Source organism: Pleurodeles waltl, chromosome 12 (assembly GCF_031143425.1).
Source record: "Pleurodeles waltl isolate 20211129_DDA chromosome 12, aPleWal1.hap1.20221129, whole genome shotgun sequence".
Taxonomy (NCBI): Eukaryota; Metazoa; Chordata; class Amphibia; order Caudata; family Salamandridae; genus Pleurodeles; species Pleurodeles waltl.
The window spans coordinates 291,227,740-291,248,009 of NC_090451.1; the positions used below are offsets into that span (position 1 = coordinate 291,227,740).

At 40.9% G+C, this 20,270-nt stretch overlaps 1 long non-coding RNA gene across 2 annotated transcripts in view; it reads right to left on the bottom strand.

Moving 5' to 3' along the window:
- Positions 1-17,192: 17,192 nt before the first annotated feature.
- LOC138268179 (uncharacterized) overlaps positions 17,193-20,270 on the bottom strand; it is a 279,010-nt gene continuing 275,932 nt past the window's right edge. For both annotated transcript variants that reach the window (XR_011199950.1, XR_011199949.1), the window contains exons 4-6: positions 19,413-19,546; positions 18,981-19,082; positions 17,193-17,676 (exon numbers count right to left, since the gene is read on the bottom strand). This is a non-coding gene — a long non-coding RNA (uncharacterized lncRNA). The remainder of the gene's footprint in view (positions 17,677-18,980; positions 19,083-19,412; positions 19,547-20,270) is intronic.

A 20,270-nucleotide genomic window follows, 5' to 3' on the forward strand; every position in this document is an offset into this window, starting at 1 on the left:
AGGAAGAAAATCTATTGGGGCCCTAGGACTGGTGCATGTGGTAAGAGGCCATTATTTCCTGGTTTCACCCCACTATTACTTAAGAATCTATAGGGGTGTAATGGGTTTTCTGTCCCCCAATCATAGCGGAAGACTTTAGTTGCTTTAGGAGAGTAGGTAGGATTCAATGCCAGGACAGACCGGCCCCCACTGCATTTATTTGTATAACTCAAAACAGTCCTGGTGTTGTGTTTCCGTTCTACACCCCCTCCTCGAAGTGTTGTTTTGTGCTAAATCTCCACTTTGCTCCTGGGGGGCAGAAAGCGTGAGTCACCAGGGGTCAGGGATGCAGTCAGTGGACATGGGGGGCCAGCACCTATCCTATTCCTTTTTTTAATGGACCATCCCAGTAGTTTCGTGGGCTCTTTCCCCTCAATCTGCCCTACCCAGTGTGCTGAAAAACTTTTAAAGGCTCTGGTGGGTGTGGGGAGCATTTGCTCATAAACTGGCTAAGCTCAGCTAGCTTTCACTGCCCTGGAGGTCTAGTGGCCTGTCTTCTCTCCCTGGGAGGTCACATTGAGCGTAGGGTTCCATGGGGACAAAAAGTCTAATGGGACCATGGGGGTGGGAATGTGTCCTGATCTCATAATTGTCTGAACTTCACCTCATTATCTATCGATATCGATATATTATATATACATATATATATATATATATATATATATATATATATATATATATAGATATATAACACTCTCCTTCGGCGTAGTCACTCCGCTCCTGATCGCCGGTGGTGCTGCTACATGAACGCGCGTCATCGCGTTCTATGAATCGCCACTTTCCTCCGTCTTATTGAAGAAGGAACAGCACTCCAGAGCTTGTATTCATTAATTTATTTTGCTATCCCAACAGGAACACGTTTCGACTGCAATGCCTTCATCGGCCTGTTGGCCGCAATTTTGTATTTCTATTTATACACATTAGATCGTCTTTCTTCACTTATTCAACGGCATCATAATTAATTCTTATAATCGCTTCAATTAACTTGAAATTCCGTTATTCAAATCAACACTCAGGTTACATATTATTATGCATTATAAACAGATAAAAAAATCTCAATATAGTAGCCTTAGCGAAACAACCCAAACAATCGTCAGAATGACAGCGATTGTTCTACAATTCTCTGAACGCACATTTTAGACATTACATTGCAATTAAAATACAGTGTGTTAGATGGGATATCAAAGGATCACAGAGGAGGCGATAGAGAAAAAAAGTTAAGAACATTGGAGTCAAGGTATATTTTGATGCTAGATACTAAGGAACCAAAATGGCGGCCAACAGGCCGATGAAGGCATTCCAGCCGAAACGCGTTCCTGTTGGGATAGCAAAATAAATTATTGAATACAAGCTCTGGAGTGCTGTTCCTTCTTCAATAAGACATAGGAAAGTGGCGATATATATACAATATATATATATATATATATATATATATATATATATATCTTTTAATTACCAATTCATGGGGTCTAGTATGCTTTCTGTCCCATTTGGTAGGGCAGTTTTTGCCCTGTGCTGTCGGTTTGTCCACATGCAATGGCCTGCAGCCAGGTCCTGTGCCAAACGATCCTGGGGTATCCATTCCTTCTATGCAATGCCTATGTCCATACCAGCGTCCAAGCAACCAGGGCCAGCCAGCCTCCTTCTGCACATGACTTTCAGCCATGTGAACCGAGGGTTTGGAGGAACCACCCTAATGTGTGTTGTGTTTTTTTTCAGTTTTCTAAACTGTTATAAACTTTGCCAGACTTTTAGAATCGGTACAGATCTGCAACTTTGTTTGCGTCGTCCCTGCCCACCTAACACCACCATGGTTGTGCCGTATTTACATTACGGCCCACAATGGCAGTCATTTCCACAATAGTGTCATAATTTAGGATTCTATTGTGGCACTTTGCAGCAATAGCGCCATAAATTATGGTGCTAGTGCAGGAAAAGCACTGGGGAGGCCAATAGGTTACTATGGGTCCATCACTTTAATGCCTGCCCTGTGCATGGGTTAAAAATGACGGAAAAAAGAATGCAGTGAAATCTTGTAGATTTTACTGTGCCATTTTTCTGGGCCTCCAAACTGGGGAACGCCCTCTTTATATACGTTATGCCTGGCGCTGGAATAATGTGGTGCAAGGGATGCGCCACTTTGCAAATATGGCGCTGGGAAATGGCCTCCTTAATGTCACATTTATGTAAAAAAACATGCTAGTGTGGCGCAAGGAGGAGCAAGGGCCTTGTAAATCTGGCCCTAAGTTTCATACAAATATCTCCAAAGGGTACGGTCTTGAGAGGTGGTGCCAAAACATTGCTCATTTGCTAATAACTTGCTAACCTGCCACAAACACAAAGCACCCCCCACTGCACATGTATGACATCTTATTAGATATTATTATTAAGCATTCACAGATTATTATTTTTAGGGGTTTGATAACCCAACTTTGGTACATAGTAACCAAAATGGACCTCAGGAGTTAAAAACCTTCTTATCAAATGGGGAACTATTATTTTTAAACATAGCTCCATGAACAGGAATTCAAGGCCTGACTGTGGACAAATATCCCATATTTGCAACCATGCTGATTCATGAAGATGGAAGGCAATGTGCAGCAAGGGTTGGCTGTCTACGAACGGTTGGGCATATGCCCTGCCCTAAAGCTAAGCCATGCAGTAAATATCCAAATTCCTGTGAAAAGTTGCCTGCACAAATCTTTTGGGTGAGGTATATGATCCAACCCCCCAAAATTATTTGAAAAGAGCAAAGGTTGAAGTGGAGTTATTGTTGGCTTTCTATTATTTTTTAACTCATAAATTCACCTAAAACAGAATAAAAGTGAAAATATGATTTTGAATTAAAACCACAGAAATACACAAGTTGTGGGTAGCAGCACCACCACCCATACCCCGCAGACCAGCAATGAAAACCATAACTTGCATGTTACCTATGATTTTTTAGTTGCCCATATGAGCGTCTATATTTCATATATAGTTCATTGAAACCGGGAATCAAGAGGTTCAAATTGTGCAGTAAGGTAAAATCATATTGAATTTTTTGACTATTAGGGGAAATCTGTCAGGTGATAAACAGTGATATCTACATCTATGTCGATATATGGAAAACATGCTACAAAGTTGTGTGCCAACTTTCCTTTGTCAGATGTCAGGGTTGTTCTGTATTTTGGCCTTTACCTGTCTACCCAGTCCAATTGAATTCATTGTCCATCCACACACACACACACACACACACACACACAATACAGTGGTGGCGCTTCTTTAAAAATCTTTTGTGGTGATCAGTCAAGCGGAGTCTAAGAAAAATGGGTCCTGACACTTTTCCATAGGAAACATGAGACAACAATACATAGAAAACAGCTGAACAGAGTTATACCAAACGTGTCTGAAGGCTATATCTTTACTCAGAAAGCATGATTTTTATGATTTAGTGTAAGTCTCATAAGTAGGTTTTGATTGATTAAAGTTCCAAATGTATAGATATTTGGTCCCTCTGGAGTTCCCAGGGAGTCCTACGGGATCACATATTCAAAGTGGTCTTGCTCCAATGGGAGTGATACCATCCAGTGGAAACTCACCTGGGATTGGCTGGCTAAAGCTTGAACATAAATGTTGCGGCTGCCACTACAGGATTCAGGGACTGTATCCTCTTGTCCTGCACATAAAAACAAGATGTCATGTAGCAGGCTAGGGGTAGCCTGACCTCCTGGACCTCGTAGTGAAGAGGGTTTCAAAGGGACTGCTCCTGTGGTCAAATTACAAGAAATAAATAAAAGAAAATGGGAGCACCACAATCCTGTGGGAGTCCCATGGGAGCCAGAATAGGCCCGTGTACTCCCACAGAGCTTCTACGGGAGCCAGCGCACCCCACTTACCCAGCTCCCACAAGACTCAAGCAGGATTGAGGAAAAGAAAAAAATGGGAAGAATTGACACTGGTGGTCCATAGTTGGTTGCCCATTATTAGGAACTTCCCCACCCCCGGAAGTGTTGGGTGCAGTGCCTGGCCCCTGCAGTCAGGCCCTGTGGCCAAACACCCTCTCGCTGCACAGCCAATAGCGTGTGCGTTGGAGGGTTGGCTGCTCGTGGAGATTTTGTGCAGGCCCTGTGCCATGCGAGGCTAGGAGGTTGCCAGAAGTGCATCATAATAAGACATTACTTTATGTTAGAAGACATAGAAATTCACTGAAAATCCCAAAGGTTAAAGTGGAGTTATAAGGATGTAGTAAATAAATGACATAACTATAACTTATACCGTTGTGATGCACTGATTATTACCTCACATAGTACATCACTGATGACATCTGCAGTCTATCAGGTGCAAGGTATACTTATGTCATTTATGTACAACTGGAAAATTTCAGCGTTTTTTGTTTTTTTAAATGACACTGCTTTTTCAATGAGTTTTTCAGATTTTTTTTTTTAGCTTAAGTTAAAATCTTCCTACCTTCCTTGCTTATGATGTCCAGAGGTGACAGGCAAGAGCATTTAACAGGACTTTAAAACTATATGAATAGACTGTTGCAATCAGCCTCTCATTGCGGCCATAAATTAACAATCTTATACTTTTATTAAGGCGGCACATCTGCCACTCAGGAGGATGCAGATAAAGCTGCAAATTAAAAATCAACACTATTACACACGCAAGCTCTAATCACAGTAGAAACATGTTTCTTTCCTAGGAAAGCCATTCTCGACAGCAGCATTAAAAGGCACTTTGGAAATATCAAATGACATTGTAATTGTTCTTTGTTGATAGATTAATGTAAATTTCATAATCACATTGTTGTTTTCAACTGGCACCATACGAGACAAGGCTTGAAAGACTTTTCACAATATTAATGTTCTGGAATGATAATACAATGATTAGTTGTCTAAATCCGCCCTGTAACCAAATTAACAACGTTCCAGTTTTCTCTGCAAAATATGATTCGTGTAGGAAAGATCGAACATGTAATATGAAGACATAATATGCTCTGTTCCTGTTTTTTAAGCAAAGCAGCTATAATCAGACTTTTACAACTAATAAACCAAGTACTCATTCACTTGGAACAAGGTACTGGGATATAATATGTCATTTCTTATTAACAGAACAAGGCGCTTCGTGATTATAATTCTCAGTCTCTTTACTAATGGTAATTAAACGAGCTCAAAAATGTGACTCGTTTCTGTGGACTATCTGATAATCTTCGGCCCAGCGCATTAATTGCTTTACTTGTGCAGGCATGGCGAGCATGTAGGAGAGGACGACAAAAGCACAATTCTTAGATGTTTGTTAAAGATCATATTTACAAATAATTTGCTCCATAGTTCTTTGGATAATTCCAAATAATATTTCCTATATGCTCCAGATTCAAATTACAGCACTGATACCCTGACATAAAAGTATGTTTGGACCGTGCTACAGATATGGGCTATTTTGAGAATTCTGCTACCACTTACCAAAGGCTATCCGTCCATAGTTAAGGGAGCAGATTGCTTTTAATGTTACACCATATTGTCCGTTCATCTACACGTATCTATATTAAATTATTTTTACATTTATTAATGTACCATCAAAAATACAGTGCAGTTTTTGATTCTCTCTTTTGTTAATGCACCAGTCTCAAAAAGATATTTTAAACATTTATGTGTTTTTACAAACTGAGCACTTGCAGATTGACATGAGAGCAAATGTCACACTCATGATCCGTCACTTAGGGAGATTTGGTATGAAATGTGCCAGTGTTTACCAATGTGATGACTGGAATGCAAGTGTGTTTGTTTTAGTTTTTAGTATGGTCTTGAATTGAAGACGCAGAACTAGCTCATGGGTTAGTAGGGCATCCGTTGGTAGGGCAAGCAGAAAAATAGACCATTATGAAGATGGAGGTGCTGCAGTCTATACATTGCGATTCCTTTTCTTCAGCAGCTAACTCCTGATGTCTACCTGAAATGTGTGTTTTGCGAACCTGGTCCTGCTTACAACTTTTCATTTATAAAAGTTGAGAAACTGCCTCAAGGAAGCTCCAAATACTTTCCCCCATACCGTTCAGAAAACTAGATTCATTAACTGCTGCCCTTTCATCAGGTCTCCAACATGGCAGGACACCATTCAAAGATGAAATGTCTTTGAGATTTGACTAGAATTGTTATTTTCAATTATTAACTCAAGGGTGTGTACTTACTAAGAGTTGCTAGAATTCAGGAGAACTAGCCGAGAGTCCCAATGCTCCACAAATAGATCAGGCTACTGCTAGCGCAGGTGTTTTAATTAGAAATTATTAAGTAGCGTTTATTTATTTTGAATAATGAGTTTATGTAGAAAATGAATTAACGTAGAAAAATAATGCACTCATTTGAAAATGTGACATCGAAGAATGGCCACCAATGTTCACGAAATTTACTAATTAATGATTAATACTTATGAAACATCGAATATGTACTAGACTAATGCAGTAATATGTCATACTAAGGGTTACAAAGTAACCTTAGCGAGGTAGGCCTTAACTTAGCGAGTGTCTTGGCCTATTTTGCCAGGCCTCATGCTGAAGCTGTATTTCTTAGCGTTTAATAAAAATGCTAACCAAGTGAATTAAATTGTGAAATGTCCATTCTCTTGCTAAATGTGCTTAACAGAAGCTTTTCGTGAGGACCGACTGCTAGGAGATGATGTTCTTGCTACTGCAACATTTTATGTGTAATGTGTGTGAGACTGACTTTCCGAGGACAAGAACAATGAAGATACTGACTGGAGCTGAAGCTGCAACAATATTCAGATTTTGAGAGAATAACTTTAGGAGAGATTCGAGATTTTAGTTGAAAGACATTAATTGCTACATTGGGCTCATATTCCCTGACTGAGAGCCCGATGCTTGCTGATCGACTTATGACCTGAGGACGAAGACTGATTTTGCTTTGCTGACCCATACCGAGGATAGGTATAAAATGATAAACTGTGACTGTTATGCATATTTTGCTTTTTCTTTCTAGGTACCAACTGCGGTATTGTGGTAGAATCATAGTCAAATGTTTTCCAAATTTGTTTCTAAATTGTTTTGCATGAAGCCCAACATGCTGATGCTAATCGGACATTAGTTAAGGGCCCTCACAAATGATTGACGATCACAGGGACTAATGCTTGATGAATTACCTTGCTGAATTCCATGTATTTTAACTTTGTCGCAGCTGACTGTTATTGATTTGCATTGTAACCTTAGAATGTGTCATAGTTCAAGCCTTGATTAGATTGCGTTTGTTCTGCCACTTTGGACAACCAGTGTTGTTTTTGTACGTGTTTCATTTGATATTGAGACTAATCTACATTATCTTAGCATTGTTAATATAGGGAAATAAACTTACTAAACTTTTACTAAATGTGTGTCAGTCAGTCAGTCAAAATAACTTTATTCGGCGTTTAGCCATAAAAGTATACATACATACATAAAAGACATAATAAAATACAGTACTTATGGCATTCATAAAAAGCAAATCTATTAAGTCTAAGCTTACCGCCCTAGCTTACTAAAACAGTATAAGATAATAAATACTTATAAAAGCGTATATAATGATAAGACAATATAGTAATAAGACAATGCCTAGTTTCTCTTAATAAATAGTCACATTACCAGTTCATATCGGTTTCTAATGGTGATTGCGGATATAATAAAACTAAGAATAGAAATGCAGATTTGTTTGGATGAGAGGCTTTGGATGCCAGTCAATCATTCTTTGTAGGAAGAAGTGTGCAAGTTACGCAAAATGGGTAATAAAAAGGATTTCCTGGGAACTGAGTAAAGTTTACAGAATAAAATAAAGTGGCAAGTACTTTGTTTCGAAAAGTTATCACAAGGGCATGGCGGTAGTGTTTTTTCCCACACACATTTTATCGGGAACGCCACTCTAAAATGGATCAGATTAAGTCTAAAAAGTACGAGTAAAGAGTATAAAGAAGGGGTCGGGAACCAAACAAAATAAGGTTCTAGCAAATCTGATGATAGAATTTGTATGTATGAATTAAAAGAGCTAAATTTCTCTGCCACTTGGTATCTAAGATTCATAACATGCTCTTTATGTCGAAGTTTAACAATTTCTTTCGCATTAGCTGGCAGGAGCTCTGGTTTAAAATACATATACTCCAAATCCAAGTTTCGGAAGCCATTGTGAACAAAATTTAGCCATGGAATTTTGTTACAGTTTGTTAGTGAAATACAATCTTTTACACAATCGTGTGTTAAAGTAGCCACCGGATTTGACCATACTTTTATCCATAGCAAAAGTGGGGCAATATCTATCAAATCTGTAATGTAGCGGATTCCCAGTTCCTCATGGCATAAAATGTTCGCTATGTTCTTAGGTACCATAAGTAACTGATGAAGGAATTTATTCTCTGCAAGCTGTAAAATGCTTGGACTGGTATATCCCCAAAGGCCACCCCCATAAATCGCCGCCGAAACACATTTAGAGTTGTAGAGCGTGAGGATCTGGTGGACCAGTCTATGCCCTAATCTGCGGGCAAAGCGAAAGATTGCCTCAACATTTCTTGCCAGTTGTTGAAACTTAAAATTCAAATGGAATTTCCAAGACAGAGTACTAAATGTGTGGTTATTCATATCTGAAAGGTCGTGGTGCGTGATATTTACTGACTCCACTGATTATTGATTTTATTGATTACTATTGATTGTTGATTATTGTGTATTGATTATTGATTATGTGCTGGAGCTATGGTAAGAACTTCTTAATTGCGAGTCAAAAGGTTCATCGACCTATTTGCGTCCCCTTGTAAGTATACTTATTAAGGTCTGACGCGCTAACACTACAATAGCTGTAGAATCTTATTACGTAAAAACCGGAAAAAATGGGAAAGGGGTAAAACACCAGAGTTTGGTCCGAGAGCTGACCCATCTCGTCAGTGGCATCTCACAGGAGGGTGGGGGTGAGAACACTCATGACGATGAGCTATTTAACACAGATATGTTAAACATTAATGGAGTAGTACCAAATTGGGAACAGGCAAAACAGCCAGATCGAAATGTGTATCTGCTTACTGCTCACCAAGGCTTCAGTAGCAGTTACAAGTCCCCTCATCATCCAGGTCACTGAAAATGAACCCCATGGCTCTGAGGCGAATGCAAAGTAGGAGAAAGATCTGTGTAGAAAGGAAGAAGATCACAGAATACCCAACTGCATATGTAAGCAGACCAGCTAATACCATAAACAGGCAGTAACTGGGAAGAACTGATAAAGGGAAAAGTGCAGAGCCAGGTAATGAACTAGAGTGAGAGGGAGCCACAACAACTACGAAGCAGTGACAGGAAAAGACAAAATATTATCAGACAGCTTTGTACCTGTGCTGCTTCTTATTACCCAGAATTGGTCAGTTACACCTGACAAGCGCTCATGCTGTAGCTCAGGGGCCTCCAACCTCTTCTATAATGAGAGCTACTTTGCACAAAGAAATTGATGCTGAGCTACTAACACATTTTATCATTGTACTATACTGATCACATTTATTAACATTACACTAGGGACTACCTAAATCTCTTAGCTGGAATTACCAGCCGAAATGGCAGGAAAAGCCTTATCAATATAAAATGCCTCTGCATGACCAAAGAAATAGTTGAAGCAGGACACACACTGTCTGGCACAGTATTAAATCTTCCCAGCTTGAATTACTTAACCATTCAACTATGAGCTCTAAATAGGTTTCGGAAGCAAAACCCTTTTATCTTCATAAACATGTCTTTATCTGAAAATAAAAATATTCTTCTATCAAACACCTGTTCTATTCTGGGCAAACGGACCCAGTTTCCCAAATCTCTTCTCTAAAGGAAACATACATTTTCCCTGCAAAATGCCAGTATTCAGTTTTAGTAAATATGCCTTCCCCAAACACCAGCTTGTCATTTTTATCAAGTACTCAAATGTAGAAATGCTTCACATGGACTGAATCTGCTTCAATTGCCTAGGATTTATGATCACATACCATGAGCGCATAACAACACAAATGATGCAGTTAATATTCCAATAATGCTCACCATTGGTCCTCTCTTTAGAGTCACCCCAAAACCTTTTGTCTTCACCCCTCCTGTTTTCTGAACCCATTTTGGTTGGTGTTCAGGACTCTGTGCACTTTACTACTGCTAACCAGCACTAATGTGCTTGTGCTCATTCCTCTAAACATGGTACAATTGGCTAACACCCAAGTGGCATACTTTATTTACTTGTAGATCCCTAGTAAAGTGGTCCTAAACATATCCAGGGCTGGCAAATTAAATGCTACCAGTGGACCTGCAGCACTTATTGGGCCACCCACTTAACTAGCACCTACAACATGCAAAAATAACAGATGATGGACGGAATGTAGAACAAATCAAACATTCATCCCAGTCACAGATCTGGGTTTAATACATCAGTTGTTTTGCTTGCCATGCCATTCCAATTTGGACCCAGCCGTATGCAAATCAGTCTTGACCCTGTTCCTCATGGAAACAGGCTAGCCCGAACTGCCAGGCCAGGTCATCCCTGGACCAGAATCAAGCATCCTGAGACTGGTTTCAGGGTATTCACCCCTCCTCGGCCAGATTAGCTTGAATCTGGTGGCATAGCAAGCACAGGACCCACTTCTGGACATACCCTGCCCCCTTAGGGCAACAAATGCAAAAAGAACAGATGTTGGACAGAATGTGGAATAAATCAAACATTCACCCCCAGTTATAGATATGGGTTTAATCCATCAGTTTTTTTTGCTTGCCATGCCATTCCAGTTTGTACCCAGCCATATGCAAATCTGTCTTGACCCTGTTCCCCATGGGAATGTTCCAGCCCGAACTGCCAGGCCAGGTCCTTCTTGGACCAGAAACAAGCATCCTGACGCAGGTGACCATCACCCACATCAACAACTTTGAAATAGCACAAGACTGAGATGGAGACACCACATACAGTGACACCTACCCAAAATGCACAATTAGTCTACCACCTCCTGGTTCTCTCCAGAACTCACCTGCATCAATGGCACCACAAAAGAAACAAATGCAAACTACTATTTTGGGCATATTTAGGCAGGAGGGGCCCTATAAAAGTTACAACCCAACAGCTCGTTTCTACAAGGGGAAGCTGGCTAAAATGTTAGTAAAGGCCCTCCTCCATTTTTCTTTTGTGGAGGAGTGGGATGATTAGAATTTGTGGTGGCTACCTGCCCAAAATAGAAGGTTCCCAGCTGGTTCTATCGCTCCATCACAATGTGCTGCAATTGGTTGGAGAATCTTTGCAGCAGAGTCAGAGTGCTGCTCACACTATCCACCTGACAACAGACATTTGAACCTGTTGTCAAGCAACTGATTACATATGTATCACTGCCCACTGGATCTCTTTTGTCGGGGTTAGACAACAGCTATCTGCAAGTCTCAGTGTTGAAGAAACTTTTAAGGGCGTTCAGCAGCATGTAACAGTAGCAATGTTTGCCATAAAGAAATCCCATGCAGTTGCATCTTTAAAAGCAAGGTGTTTGAATGGCTGTGAACCAGAAGTCTCAGAATTGAATTTGTTGCCACGGACAATGACAGTAATATAATCAAGGCCATGGCAGATGGTAGATATTTCTGTGTCCTGTGTTTGGTGCAATGCATAAACCTGTTTGTGCAGGACTTTCTCAGAAAAGAAGACATAGCAACATACTGACCACCTCCAGAAGAATGTGCACACATTGTGGTCATTCTCTCAAAGCCTGGAAGAAATGTAAAATCATTCAGAGTGCTAATTGAGTACCGGTTAAAGACCTCATGCAGGAGTTGCAAACAAGTTGGAACTCAACCTACTACATGTTGCAACTTTTGGTTGGGCGGTACAAATCGATCACTGACTATGTTCTTCAACGAGAAGGGGATTTAACTGAGAAAAGCATTACCATGAGGTGGACCAGTGGACCCTAGTCAAATGCCTGATACAAATGCTACTTTCTTTTGAGGTTTTCACATGAGAAGCCAGCAGGGAGAACAGTGTCATGAGGTAAGCCATCTCTTTGTTGCATCTGCTACAGAACCAATTTTAATGATGACTAATAATATGACCTGGTCGCATAGGCGGATTGTTCTCTACAAGTGATTATATAGTGCTTTGCAAGAATTATTGTACCTGTAGTGTTGTCAATATGCTTGACATAGTAAAGGTGTGAATGACAATGGAGAAGTGCATGCATTGGTTGAGAGCTTAATACTTCGCTTGGTTGTTAATCCAAGGCTACAAAGAGAGATTGTGTCCTCCGAAGAGCATATCTGTACACAATATTTGATCTATGGTACAAAAATACTGCCCTCTTGCATTCCTTCTTCAGAAGGGGATGTTTTACTAGATAAGACGTGGATTGTTGAGAAAGCGAGAGACCTGGAAGAGGAATAGCTTGAAGTTAGAGTCCCGGGCAGAAGTTTGGACTTACAGCCTTCAACCTCCATAGAGGGCAGTGTAATTGCCTTACAGCAGACAACACCAGCAACAGCACCAGCAGAAACACAAGCAACAGAAGAATCAGGCCCAACATGTGCAATGGCTTAGTTTCAAGTGGCAGGGCTTAAGTCGAGTGCAGAGGCAAAGGCAACAGTGGCCAAGCAAGTGGCAGCACCAATGACCATTCAGAGGATGGTCCAAGAGTATCTGGATGGCATAGGAAGATTCACCAATTGCCAGAACTCAGCAGTCTGGCAATAAAGTATCTGACTAGTCCAGTATCCAGTGTGTCTGGTGAATGTATATTCAATGCAGTTGGCACAGTTAGAAGGACCAGCCTCTCTCTACACCTGCTCACATTAGCATGATTAAAATGAATCACCACTTCATAGCACACAATTATACTGTTCCTGAAACACCACAGAAGGAGGATGAGGGTAATTGGTCTGACCCAAGTGTGTTATGTGACCAAATTCTGGGTGAACTACCTGAGTTTGAGGATAGACTACTTCCCTGACTGTGTAGGGCACCATAGAACTTTCAGATTAATGGTCAGACTGCTTTGCAAAAAAAAAAAATGGATATAAATAAAGGAACATTATTTTATGTCTGACTTCTGCATCCCCACCATTTATTCACATGAATGGCCGGATTGGAGTTGAACCAATGTGCAGTGATGAAGCCTCCCCATTGAACCAATGTGCAGTGATGAAGCCTCCCCATTCCCTCCAAGGACATTGGAGATAATGCCTACCTCCATTTCATGTCTATCCATTTTTTTCATTCCCTAGCATGGCTGACCCAATAAAGATCATTAATTTACAATACTGCCAATTTGTTGCTTCCCTAGGACAGGAGTAGATACAAATTACAGTACAGCAATTTTATACCACTGTGCTTGGATTGGAACAGGTAGGTAAGTACTGCACCAATGAGTAATATATTATTGAGTGAGTTTGAGTAATGACGATTCATGTGGTGGCAGACAGTGACTGTCGAGACGGGGCCACTCACCTGAAAAGCAAGATGTCTGCAGGGGCGATGGTGATGGTATGCCCCCGACCTCCTGGAACTCCTCTCGGCACTTCCTGGTGGATACAGAAACCCCAGTAGGTGTCCTAAAAGGAAGGGTGAAGTGGAAGAGAAAGAGACAAAACACTGCCACGTCTTGCCGGTCCAGCCAGGCACCCTGTATCTTCGGGGGCAGGTCGTTGTTGACAGAGTGATAGTTGAGTTAGTGCACTCAACTTCCTTGAAACTGAATCTCTCTGGGCACAGGAGCGGTAGAAGAACACCGGGATGCTCCAGCACTTTTCTTGGATAATAATAACTGTTGGCACAATTACTAACACTGCATTACTAAAACCCCAAACTGAGTACCATAACAATAAGTACTGCGACACTAGGGCTGGCTTCACAGAGATTCACTGTTGCACACTACAATTAGAACTGTGGTTGCACTTATTGTGCACAAGAAAGACAAACAAGGGCATTAATTCTATCACATATAACTTTCCTGCATGCATAGGGATAAACTAAAAGGAACAAAAATAATCCAAGAAATACAAATGTTCACTCTGGATTTAAACATTTAGGGTGGCACAGTTTGGTTTGGTTTCACTGTGTGTGTGAAAACCCTTCAAAATCAAATTCCTCAAACCTGAAACACAGGCATAAATGACACATTTTAAATCCAAGAGTTATGCTATTAGAGAAAGAAAAGTCTCTTTTAAAATTGCACTGTCACTTTTTGTAGTACTTGAGCTCAAGCAGATTTCCTGAAGCACATTTAGGCAAGTAACTACAATAACAATGTAGAATGTTCAGAAATGCATTTGTCTTTTCAAGATAAGCACTCTGCCAAAATACGAGGTCTGAAATACACGAGCGGCGCTCAAAGAACAAACTCCCTGGAGAATACTAGTCACTAATCTGCAGTCTTTTCCGGAGTGCGGGAGGAATGCCTGGTGTCAGCTGGTACAGGAACGAAGAAAAGAATTGCCTCAAAAGTCCTGAATATGAGGATGACAGCAGGGGCTGGACTGCCTAATCAGATGCTGAGATCAGGAAGCAAAACAAAGCCAAGCAGGGAGGCATGCTTCACTCTGGCTATAAATAGCAATCAGGAAAGCATTTGAGTTTCCACATGTGGATGAGTCACCACACCCAATTAGAAGCACATGTCTACACCACACCCAATTAGAAGCACTTGTCTACACCTGCTCACATTAGCAGACAAGCATTGGTAAAACAAGCATTGATACAACCAATTTTGTAACACAGCACATTATGTTTACTTAGAAACATGAAGGTTTAACCAAGAACAAAGATATGATTTAACCCTAATCCATGGGGATGCTGACAGATAATGCAGGAGGCACCTTGGGGATTCCTGACAGTGACGGGGTTTAACTAATTTGTAAACTTGATATTGATGATTTGTAATGTTTGGGGACTGATGGGTGATTTTTCCTGAAGATGATGGGCCTTTTCCCACTTAGCTAGATTTACTTGCATGGTCCAATTCTTGCTGTACTTTTTTCTGGTTCTTCAGAGACCAGACCCGTCAGTTTAGTTAATCAATACAAATCTATATAAAATGCTTACATTCTTTTGCTCTTCTTGTTCATCAACAGCAGTGCACTACAGGTCTCCCTCCCTCAATCTCATTTGGGTTGGCAGTCAGACTGATTCATTACTCGGAATCAGTATTTAGGATGGGATTACCACAAACAGCCAGAAGAAAGAAGTTATCTACTTCAAAGGTAAACCTAACCAACATGATGATGACTGTAAGAGGCCTACTCAACCCTGTGGACTGGAGAGAGTTGCCTTGATTTGGGAAATGCTGAGTAGGGCGCTGGCTCAAATAAATGTCAAGCATCTCTATTATGTGGTTGTGGTCGGGGGCTGTTACTGGAGACAGACATTTGATAATGTCACATCATCAACATCACTTGATGGGGGGGCACTCTGCTAAATGTTATGACAGTTGTGAGATTGATTAGCCAGGCACATGCAGCTACTTGTCTGGGATTGACTGTAAAATTGCTCTCACTTCTCACATAATCACAAATGAGTCATCATGAATGATTGCTGTAGCCTATGTTCTTGCTCTGCTTCTTGGACTTCTGTCCTTCCCCATCGATGCTACAGTATTGTTACTGTTTTACAATCCACAGGCTTCTCTTCTGCACAAAAGGGAAAAGCTACACAACACTCCGCTAACCTTACCAGGCCAGTTCAGCCAGCCACCCAAACCAGACATTTCAGAAATTCCAAGAAGAATGCAGCTGCACCGACCAATCATTTTTGTTTTAACAATCATAATTTTAGAACTGTGTGGGTTTACTCCTCCATTATGTGTATTTTTCAAACCATTTAGATATATAATAATTTAGGTCTCTGAGGCTGAAGGACTGTTTTTGCAATGCATGTAATTGAAATGTCATTCCTTCTTTACATTACACAACAGATTTGTTGATGATGTTGTGCCGCTCATCAACCGGATGACTATTGTCATTGTGTAGTGTTTGTCACACCTTTTCTCAACTATCCATTACCATCCATTATTCAAACCCCTATCCCTCTTCCTCCAGTCTATGTGATGCATGTGAGGTGTGACTTATGAATTTACAACATAAATGGATCACACACCTGGAGGGGCGGATGTGGTGAAAGCGACACCGACTCACTGTAGGATCTTCTCTTACATGAGCAATAGTCACTGCAGCCCCAATTACACACCCATGCATAAAAGGGATACATATGTGATATGACATCATTCATCAATATCATGTTTCCAGCTTTGTGTTGCTAAAAGTTGCAACCGTCTTCTGTCTTGAGTCCACGCCTCCTGGATTGAGGATTTCCTAAGTTAATTAAATACTTGTTCCCTATTTCTCAAAAGTTACTTCTGCTAGATTTTGTAATAATATCAGGTCTTTGTGTCATGGTGGTAGTCTGGTCTCTGTCTTTGATGAGTTATGATATAAATCACCAATTAAGTCTGTATTGTCTTTCAATCTAGGTGCCCGTGATGAATAATACTCCGTCTGAATAAACCTACAGTTTGAGTTCACCAAAGGTAGGAGTGTAGCCTTGCTTGTGATTCTTCCTTGCTACTAGTACCACTACCATTAAGAAGGCACATTGGGAAACCCTGCAATAAGGATTTGGAAGATTGAGAGCAGTAGCAGCCATCACTTCATATATTCAGGTAAGATAACTAAGAATTGAAGTGAACTAGTTTACTTAGTAACTTCTACTGAAGATTAGATTTTTTTATATATATGTTGAAGGCAATACACAATAGGCATAGGCATACCCCTCTAGTGGTCAATATAGTCACAGAGAGCAGTAAGACAAAGGTATAACTAACTAGTATGCATTTTGATAAGCGTCTTGGTGCTGCAAAAGTGGCAAAAGTTGACACACTCAAGCAATAAGACAGGCGTAGTCTGTGTTGTGTTGTTCCCACCCTGGAAGCGGGGTATTGTTTGGGAATTAGTAAAGTAAATGACCTATCAAATAAGCATATGGCAAGGAACTTCAGAATCAGCAAGGGAATGGCTAGGGGTAAAAGTTGATGTACAGCATGTGACTGTTCAGAAGGCAGCTTCTTGTCACTGGAAAGCCCAGACTGTGCAAAAAGCAGTGCTAAAACATACGACAAATTGCCGTCAGATAAACAAACTACTCATTTATTTTCTTTACAAATAACACCCACTTTTCCAGCCACAACAGGCCCACTGTTTTCTCCACATAAGTAAATAAATCTCCCCAATGTCCAAACTAATAATCCAAAATCAAAGGTTGTTGTCCCAACTGCGCTCCCCGATTCCCAGTCTCTCCACTCACAACAAAATGCCCTCCCACCAAAGAAAATATATTACAAAAAGGCCTCAGAGGGCCGTTAGCCAGGTGCAGAGGCGTGACACCTCTACACAGAAAAGCACAAGACAAGGCAGTCTGTGGATGATGATGAGGAGGGGGGCAGCAGTAATGGATCCTGGCTGTTGACGGTGCTGACGATCTTGTTGCTGGGATGAAGGTGCTGGAGGCTGGCCAGATTTACTGGGGGAAGTGGCATATGCCTCCACTTCGTCCTCCTCCAGAGCCACCAGCCAGCGATATTCGGCCTGGATGGCCTCCATCCAGTGGCACCACAGCCGGGTGGCTATTTTCTGCCATGATGGTGGACCAGCAGGGGTACCTATATCAAGAAAGAAAAAAGTAAAAAACACAAACTGAAAATAATGCTCAGTGTGAGCACTTGTTTTTGTAGTGGCACAGTAGCAGAACATTGCAGGTCCTCTAGGGTCATTTGCATTTTTTATGTGGTTAGTCACAGGGCCATGTTTTCACCACACATGTATCACATAAAGCACTGACTACAAGGAATTAAGCCAGACTACCGATACCACGAGAATAAAATTGAATGTTTTATATTTAATGGATTTCATGGCAAAAACTAAACAGATGCTTTGCAAGAAGAAAAAATACCTCTTAATAAAGAGTAAGTTGTACATACAGCACAATTAATAGTATTCTTTTTTTGCAACATTATTTGAGGCATGCTTGCGTGAAATGTGCTACTTTCTGCAGTCTGCAGCATGTTTTTGGGGCATCTGTTCTATATCACTTTAATTCTAAGGGTCCTGCTATTCTCCGACCACCTTTCAATTCTACCCTGACTTCAAAGAGATAGATGAATAATAATAATAATAATATAACACACTTCACGTATAACGTGGATATCCCGTGTGCTGTAAGGAGACAGTGGACAAAACAATACACTGCAGTACAGGGAAGGGAACATGATATATATTTTATTTGGCACGTTCGTCACAGAGTATTTCATACACCAAACTCTAAATCAGGCACCTAGTCCCACTTTACTCCCTGGCCTCAGCCTCCATCACAAATTATTTTCAACAAATACCTTCACTTGTCAGTAAGGAGAGTTACTCTACTGCAAGGTACGTAAGAGGGATTAAGGTAAGTAGAGGTTTTGTTTTTCTATTGAATAGTGGGATGCCACTAATCATTGTGTGCTAATCTTTTGCTTAGTCAGCCACTGTACTTGATGAATGAGGAAAGGGAAACATTTGAACAGGTGTAAATCTGTCATGGAAGCCATGAAATATATATACATAAATCACTTGGCCAGAAAAATGCGGCACATGCCAAGAATGGATTTTTCAATTTTTGGTAGGCTAGGACAGAACTTAGGAAAGAATAAAGAAATGATTACTAGTAGGAAGTGACTGAGTGGGCACTGGGAAATGCACCATGTCTTCAGTTTGTGACTGCATTGAAAACTTCATAATGCCATATTAACTGAAGCAGACGCATATTGCACAGCCAGCACAGCAGTGACAAATCAAACCATGCTGCAGTTAGGTCACGGGTGGCTAAATGCTGTGAGCAGGGAGGTGATGATGATGGCTGGGATATCTGCCTCGCTTAACAAGTACGGTATATTTAATTTGTTAGCAAACAAGCAATGTGACTTACCACCATCACTTGTCCCTGCCATCACTGAGAACTCTACCCCTCCAACCTCCTGGTCCTCATCCATTGCACTGGTGCTGGTGCTAGCCCTGGTAGTCTGTGTGACTAAAAAAAAAATCATCCATTTTAAACATGTGGTGTTTATATAATAACTAGCTTACTTGGGACTGCCATAGTCACAATACCAAAATATGTGCTCTTAGTCTTACAGTACCACGAGACATCAAAGGGGAAAGGGAAAGCATACTAAAAGAGCAAAAGAAAGGTACAGAGAGGCAGAAGTCAGCTACAGAAACCAGACATATAGAAAAATTAGATAATGCAGGGATAACAAGAATTTAACAAACATTAGCTAGAAGAGTTGGAAAAAATGAGACAATATAAAAAAATACACAAGGATTTTTTTTTTTACTAGTGGGGAGAGGTAAAGGTTACCTAGAAATAACAGGACTTAATGGGGCCAGAAGAACCATGTGCCATGGCCACAGAGCTGATGGAGGTTCCACCTGCCCCAGAGCTGGTCGCAGCCCCTTCACCTTGTTCCTGTGATGCCTTCTTGCCCTTGGGTGCTGATGCAAGACATAAAGAAGATAAAAAATGATTAGTGGTACAGTTAATATCTAAAAAATATTGGCAGATGCAGTAGCATTGTACTTTTCTAAATCAGATAGCCTCTTGCCTAGTCCTAATTTCCTAAACCTAAGCCCTATTCCTAATTTCGTAAACTACATTTTGAACTACTAAGGCATCACAATGAAGGATATTTGCTTCTTCACCTCCTTTGAGTGGGCCAGCTCATTCCCCCTTCTCAATGCAAACTACACATCACTAGCAGATTAGGACTGCATGAGCTACAGAAAGAAAGGCACAGAGAATGCTAATTCCATGCTATACTAATATCTTAGTTCTTAAATATTCAGCTCAAGCGAGAGCTGGGTGAGTGGTGTCGAGCACCTGGCTAGCTCAAGCTGCATCATAAGCTACTGTTTGCAATGTAAACTTAACTTACATCTGAGATGGAGCAGCACGCTATTTGAAAAACAATAGAATTTAAAAAAAAAATAACTATTACTCACAGAGCCATGCAACCTCAATACCGAGCAGGCTAAGCAGGTCCTGTTCACATTTAATGATGTCTGCTCAGCGGTGCATCTGCTTCTGTGTCGTGCTGCAACCCTGTGCTGTGCCACATGCACTGCTGCACTATCCCCCAACGCAGCCGACGCTGCCGCAGGATGTACCACCTCAGTATAAATAGGATGGGGCTGAACCCCTGAGTGGCACTGTGCCACA